General features: G+C 35.8%; 1 pseudogene; it reads left to right on the plus strand.

The window, feature by feature from the left end:
- The first annotated feature begins 570 nt into the window (after positions 1-570).
- On the plus strand, positions 571-669 carry LOC132287465 (small nucleolar RNA R71; annotated as a pseudogene).
- The last annotated feature ends 7,036 nt before the right edge of the window (positions 670-7,705 follow it).

Consider the following 7,705-nt stretch of genomic DNA (forward strand, 5'->3'; position numbering starts at 1 on the left):
ATGTACTTCCTTTGAAAACCGCCTTGGGAAGGGTTTGAGCCTTCTCCTTGGTTTTTCCAAGAGAAATTTGGATGATTCCTCCAACTTGGATTATAATGAGTACCATAAGGATTGTTCCCTTGGTTTACAAAAGCTGCATTGACTTACTCATTAGGTTCATTTTGCATTTGTCCGTGAGGACAATGAGAAGTAGAATGAAGAATACTAGAACAAGTCATACATGTTTCCTTTGATGCACGATGAGAATGGTTAGGGAAGGAAGATACTTGGTTCGTCGAGTTTTGGTTAATAAAAAATTGATCAAACCTTTGAGATAAAGACTTCATTTCGGCGGCTATTTCATTTGAATGGTCGACTTAATATAAGCCAACACTCTTCCTACCTTGTGAATTTCTACCATTCTTGGATGATAATGTTCTATGTAAAGAATTTTCACTCATACTCTCATAAAGATACCACACGTCATCCTCATGTTTATCAATGTATGAGCCACCCATGGAAGCATCAACCATACCCTTATAATTGTTCGATAATCTCTCAAAGAAATATTGAACTAATTTTCATTCGGGAATGTCATGATGTGGACACTTCCTAAGCAACTCATTGAAGCCTTCCCATGCCTCATGAAACATTTCTCCATCCCCATGTGAAAATTCTCGAATTGAGGTTCTCATGGCATTGGTTTTAGAAACCGGATAGTACTTCTTCAAGAACTCTTGTTGCATTTCTGCCCAAGAAGTGATTGAAAAAGGCCTAAGATTGTTAAACCAATACTTTGCCTTGTCTTTTAAGGTGAATGGAAAAATTTTGAGTCTTAAGACCTCTTCCGGCATGTCCGTATATTTTACGGTGGAACATACTTCAAGAAACTCATCCAAATGCTTGTAAGGTTCTTCACTTGGAAGTCCATGATAGTTAGAAAGCATTTGAATGGTTTGTGGCTTAATTTTATAATGATGCGCTCTAAATGGAGGCAATTGGATGTATGTAGGTGCATTATACTCATTAGGCACATAATAGTCTCTTAAAGCAAGAGGTGGATTAGCTACTTGAGGTGCAACATGAACACCTTGGTTTTGAATTCCTTGATTGATGATGGGAGGTTGTGGAGCATACATTGGCCTTGGCATTCCATATAAAACTTGACCTTGTTGTTGTGGTGGTTGGTGAATGAATAGCCTAGGAATGCCTAATGGTATTTGTATGTTCTCATTGTGCATATTAGGATGAAGAATACCTTGTTGGTCTATGTGACCAAGGTCCTCAACATGATCATTATTATGGTCATCCATTGATAGATTGGTTATATTTGAACTTCTTCTTCCCCTAGGATTTCTAACGATGGATTCAAGATGCAAATCAAGAGGGACAAGAGTTGGTCTCAATGAACGACGTCCATGCATGCATAATGCAAAACACAACAAGCACAAAGAATGACAAACACTATGCCTTCACAACAATGCAATTAGACTTCTTCCGTAAACACTTAATTCATACTCCCATGCTTTAACAACAATAATGCAAAGAACAATTAAAAACAAGCCTCCACGCGGGCCGACAATTTAACTAAGGGATTGAATTAGAATTTTTAACTTTTTTCCTTGCTTGCTTAGCTTGAATGCTCCTTTGCTCGCTTCCTCTCCAACAATGCACCTAGTCAAGTAAGAACAACACAATAAGTAACCAAAAAGAAAAATAAAAGTAAAGTAAAGACACGATCAAAAGAGTACTAATCCTAATTGATTCCACAAATCCGACGTTGCCAAATCAAATCAATCCCTGGCAACGGCGCCAGAAACTGACTGGACAGAGTCCGCACTACCACCAAGATTAAGAGTGTGATATTTAAGGTGAGGGCCAAGAGTTTTACATTTATAAAAGCCACTACTACCTTTCACTATAAATATAGCTAGGGCGAGTAGGGATCGTCCCAAGGGAATGTGAGGGTCGGACAAGGTTGTGGAATCGCTATTAGGGCTAGTAGGTCGAGTGATCAAACAATTGGTTGGTTGGTTGATTAGAGAGCAACTAAATTGAATTAAGTAATAACAAAAGAATGCAACTAAGAGTAAGTAAGAGAGAGAAGAGTCTTGGGGTTTAGAGATCACCACCAAGCAATGCATTTCTATACCATTGACAAGTGATTAATGAGGGCAAATGATGTGTTGCAATATTGGTGTGTGTGTGTTTGGTTAACTCAACAAGCAAGGATGACTAGTTAAGCATGTATTGTCTAAACATCATGTGAAAGGCACAATATATCTAAGCAATGAAGCATATATTGTCTAAACAATACGTGAAAGACACAATAGATCAAAACAAGTCATTAATCCTTTCATTAAGCTCACAATCCAAATACAACACAAGGATAGAGACATATACTACTTGCATGCAAAAGCTTGGATCATTAAACAATAAGCATGGATTGTCCTCCCATTTAACACTACACTACAACTACACTACATCTACACTACTAGCATGAAAATAAACTAGGGGAGAGGCACAATCCATCAAGGAATAAGTATAAACCATCAAGAAAATCACAAGAGCATTCCATTAAGCATTATGTTTTGACAATCTCTAAATCTATAGCATTAATACACATAGACATGCATAAATAACACAAAATCTAGAGACAAGCACATGAACATCTATTCTAGCATACATAGACATATGGATAGAATGAAATGATCAATTGAAAGCATTTAACCACATAAATCATTGAACAATCAAGATCTATATATATCAAAGTGCCAAAACATTAATTACAACACTAATCCGTCAATAATACATAAGATTAAGATATAGAAAGCATGCTTGGGGCTAACTCTAGCCTCAAGAGGATGTCTAGCCACTCATGGTGATGTTGCTCCAACCTTCAAGGGCTAACTCCATGGTTAAAATCTGCTCCTTGTTGATGAAGAACTCCAATGGTGTCTCTAGCCTCCTCCTCTTTTCTTTTACACTAAGAATAGCCTCTAAAGTTGTATCGACTAAATGCTAAGTCTCTCCTCAAAAAGTGCATCATATTCCTTTTATAGGTAGGTCAAGTGACACACCAAATGAGCTAGGGTCGTGCAAAGAATATTCTCTAATGATTGGATAGAGGACGGATTGAATAAGCTGGCTTTTTAACTTTTTCGCACTGGAGGAAGTTCGATCGATCGAACCTTGGACTTGGATCGATCAAACTGGCTGAGATCCATCGAACTAAGGCTGGATCGATCCAACTGGTTGAGCTTTTTGGGAAAAGACAAATCCGAGATATTTTGGGAGATATTTTTGGGAAAAGGACAAAAGTGGTTAGTGGGTGGTACAGTTGTGGATGAGATCAATCATTTGAATAAGGACTGACGAGGGCCGTTCCAATACGCCAAACTAAATGTAGTGAATGTGTGGTTCAAGAAAAGCCTTTTATGTCAAATTTAAATTTATAAAAACCACTACCAACACCATTACTAACGTAGCAAGAGTGAGTAGGGATCGTCCCAAGGGATTATACGTGTTGGAATTTCAACTTCGACTCTAGCGTACCAAATGATTGCAAAAGAGAGTTGGGTTGGTTGATTACTTCTAGAAAAGAATTAATTAAAATGCAATAAAAATAAAACTAAGTAGAGATAGGGATTTAAGAGATGAGAAGAGAGGACTTAGGGTGTTAGAATCACCACTAAGCTCATGTAATTAACCACTTGCTTTCCATTAATGGGGAATACATTGTTGTGAACAAAATTGGTTCGACTAGCAAAGGTGACTCAACCAGTGTATAATGTCTAAACAACATATGAAAGGCTACAATATATCTATTGGAAGAGGAATATATTGTCTAGACAACATGTGAAGAGAACAAAATATCAAATCAAGTCATTAAACCTTTCATTAAGCTCATAGTCCAAATAATTCACAAGGATGACTTAGTTAAACATATATTGTCTAAACATCATGTGAGAGGCCACAATATATCTATTGGGAGAGGAATATATTGTCTAAACACATGTGAAAGATACAATATATCATAACTAGTCATTAATCCTTCATTAAGCTCAAAATTCCATTACACCACAATATTAGAGCATATGCTTCTTACATTAAAAAACATGGAACATCAAAGAACAAGCATGAATTGTCTCCCCCATCTAACACTACACTACAACTACACTACTAGCATGAAAATAAACTAAGGGAGATGTACAATCCATCAAGGAATAAGTATGAACCATCAAGAGACATAACAAGAGCATTCCATTAAGCACTAATGTCTAGCCATCACTAGATTCTCAATCAACCACACATAGACATGCAATTAATATAGAAAAACTAGTGTAGAGATCAATTCCCTAAATAATCACACATAAGACAACATGTAATTAAAATAGAGAATCAATGGAAGAATTAACCCATATGAATCATGTGAGACATAATTCCTAATTTAATCACACATAGACATGTAAATAAACTAGAGAATTAATAGGAAGAATTAGACCATGGAAATCATAGAAATATTCCACGATTCATGAAATTCACAAGGCTAGAACACTAATCACAACAATATATATATAAATCCCCAAAAATAGAAATACAAGGGTTTAGATTACACAAGACTTAGGGCTCATCCAAGCCCTAAGTGTAGATCTAGTCAATCATGGAGGAGGTGGATGTAGTCATGGAATCAAGCTCCAAACATGGCTCCATCTTCTTCTTCCTCTTCTTCTTCTTCTTCTTTGAAGCTCTAGAGATGGAGAGATAGTAGATTTAGAGATGTGTTCTTGAGATGTGCCTCCACTTCTCTCTTTTCTTCTAACCCTAATCTTTAACTTTTCTAGAGAGAGAAATTAAAAATTACAATGTAGAAAAAAATGATAAAAGCTAAAAAATCCCCTTTTACAAATGGGTTGCTTCCCTTTATATAGAAGGTCCTTTTCTTAGTCACTAAGTCTAGAATATATGCCCAAAAATATCTAATCCCGCAACTTTTTGGTAGGTGAACTTTTGGGCGCGCACGGAAAAAGTGATAGCTTGCTGCCAGCGTGTCCAGTTCGATCGATCCAACTTATTTTCGATCGATCCAACTTTTTCGATCGATCCAACTTATTTTTTGATCGATCTAACTTTTCTGATCGATCCAACTAAAAGTTCGATCGATCCAACTTTTCTGCGATCCATCCAACTTTTCAGCTTTTTAGTATCGGCTTCTTTTTGCTCCAAATCAGCCTCTTTTTGCTCCGGATCATCGCTAAGACTTAGTTTGACTCCAAAAAGGCCTTAAGAACTCATTTTTAGCCCATTTTAACATTATTGACCTGAAATAGATAAAAACACAAATAAGTACTAAAACGGATAAATAAGATAGATAAAGGTCCCAGAATACTTAAGCTTAAGGGGTTTAAATGTGTACTTTTCAGCTCTCATCAAGGACAAAAGTGTTCGATTGATCGAAGGGTGGTATTGGATCGATCGAACTTTGGACTTTTTGCTTTTGGGTCAAGGTTTAGATCTATCTTGAAGTGCTGAGATCGACCAGTGTTCGATCGATCGAACCTTGAAGTTGGATCGATCGAACTTTGCTGCTTCCCACCTTTGGCTTTATTTGCTTCCTTGTTTCTCCACTTTGCTCCTTTTTTTGTTTAATCCCAGAATTACTTTAATTAAGCTCTTATTTGGCTGAGTTAGCTTGTTTTCGGGATAAGTGCCTGAAAATGGAAATAATACAAAATCAATCTAAAATGGTAAAGTAAGATAGATAAAGGTACTAGAATGCCTAAGCTTAAGGGGTTTAAATACGCACTTTTCAGCGCTCATCAATTCCCCCATACTAGAACCAAGTCCTAGCCATGTCAATTCTTGATTGATATCCCAAGTCCCAAAATCGACAAGTTGTGCAAGTCAGGATTGTATCAAATATAAGAAATCAATTAACCACGTTTCATACACAACCAAGATTTTGGACACACAAGTCATGCCCTAAGTTCTCAACTATGATGGTATGTGAAATGTCAAGAAGTCATAGTGTGCATACATATAGACTAGAACCACGATATATATAGCACAAGAAATCCATTGAAGTAAATATACCACAAGTATAAGATACATGATTCAATTACACACTAAACAACACATGTGTAATTAAACCATTCCAAGACAAATGTGCATATTCATTAAGTACATTAATGAAACTAAGATATAGGAAGTCTAGATACATGATGCCAAGGCATGATTAACTCGAGGGAAGCATAAAAGAGAATTTAATCTACTTAAAGGATTAAATTATCAAGGTTGCATAGCAAGTCCAAATGTTCTACGAACAAGTTATGTCAAGGATCATATTAAGGCCAAGTTCAGTGTTAAGTTTCAAGCTCATTTCATACACGACACAACCATGTGAGTTAAGTTTCATACAAGGGAAATAAATGAATATAAGTTTCAAAGCTTATCCGATTATTCTCAAATTGATACACGTGAAGGAACTTGTCAAGAAAATCATGAATACAAGGTTAGAAACTTAATTAAGTGCATAGAACCATTGAATGGATTTTAATTATTTCATTTAATTAAAATCCCTAAATTTTGAAACTCGTCCAAATGATTTCAAATTAATGTATGTTATTAAACATGTCAAGACTTGATTTACTAGCACGATACAAGTGACTTCCATGCAATGTATGACCATGAGTATTAAACCTTAATACTAGAAAAATAATAATTGAAAGGTTTCAAAACCTAATCAAATATTCTAGATTTAATATATGTGAAACTATATGACATGCATATCAAGAATATCAAGTCGGAAATCCGATGGGATGAATAGTGCACTTGGAACAATTTAATTAATCTAATTAATTAAATATTTCTAGATTTTAAAACACTTCCGATTACTCTCAAATTCACCTATGTTGAAGAGCATGCTAGGACCTACTATAATATGCTAATACATATTAATTTCAAGCTAGTTAAGGTCACATGATTTAATATTTTATTCAAGATAAATATTAAATAAAATCTTTAATACTTGTCGAAATGATCTAGATTTAATATATGTCAATCAACATATCAAGGAATAATATTCTATCATGCTACATGTTTAAACAAAGCTATGGACAACCGAGAAAATTAAATCCTTCATAAGAAAAATAAATAATAAAATCTCTATATTTTATATCCAAGCATGTAATCAAGTTGTATAAGCATCACAAGCATGTAATATAGCAAGAAAATAAATTATAACACCCCCTACCTCAATTTGAGATGAAAATCTCAAATCCCCACCGACAGAAAAGTGTTCTGAATCCGCCGAAACTCATAGGTTTTGTCGGGGACAACACGATCTACATGAATCCGAAGGAAGCCCCATGAAAATCACAACTTGACTTCAAACCCAAACTTAAGAAATGGTTAGAAATGGATTCTAATAAGGGTGAAAGATGCGTATCGCCTAGACGAGCAATAAACACAAAGGCCCTACTATGTTTTGACAAAGGAATGAAGCTCAAAAGAGGAGAGAGAAGGTGGCAGCCACCTTGGGAAGCCGTGGGTGCCTTTGGTGGTGCAAGGTGAGTGGGGAAGATGAAAAAATGAAATATCTCCTCCCCCTTTTATAGAAATCTCAGAAAGTGCCTCGAAAGGGCCCCGCCGGGTTCGGAAAAGTGAATTTTGAGCAAATGCACTCAAACGGAAAAACTCCGTGAACAAAAAAGATTCAAAATGAGAA

The sequence above is a fragment of the Cornus florida genome, unplaced genomic scaffold, assembly GCF_030987335.1.
Source record: "Cornus florida cultivar Cherokee Brave unplaced genomic scaffold, ASM3098733v1 CherokeeBrave_3.0.0_Hap2_Chr11, whole genome shotgun sequence".
Lineage (NCBI taxonomy): Eukaryota > Viridiplantae > Streptophyta > Magnoliopsida > Cornales > Cornaceae > Cornus > Cornus florida.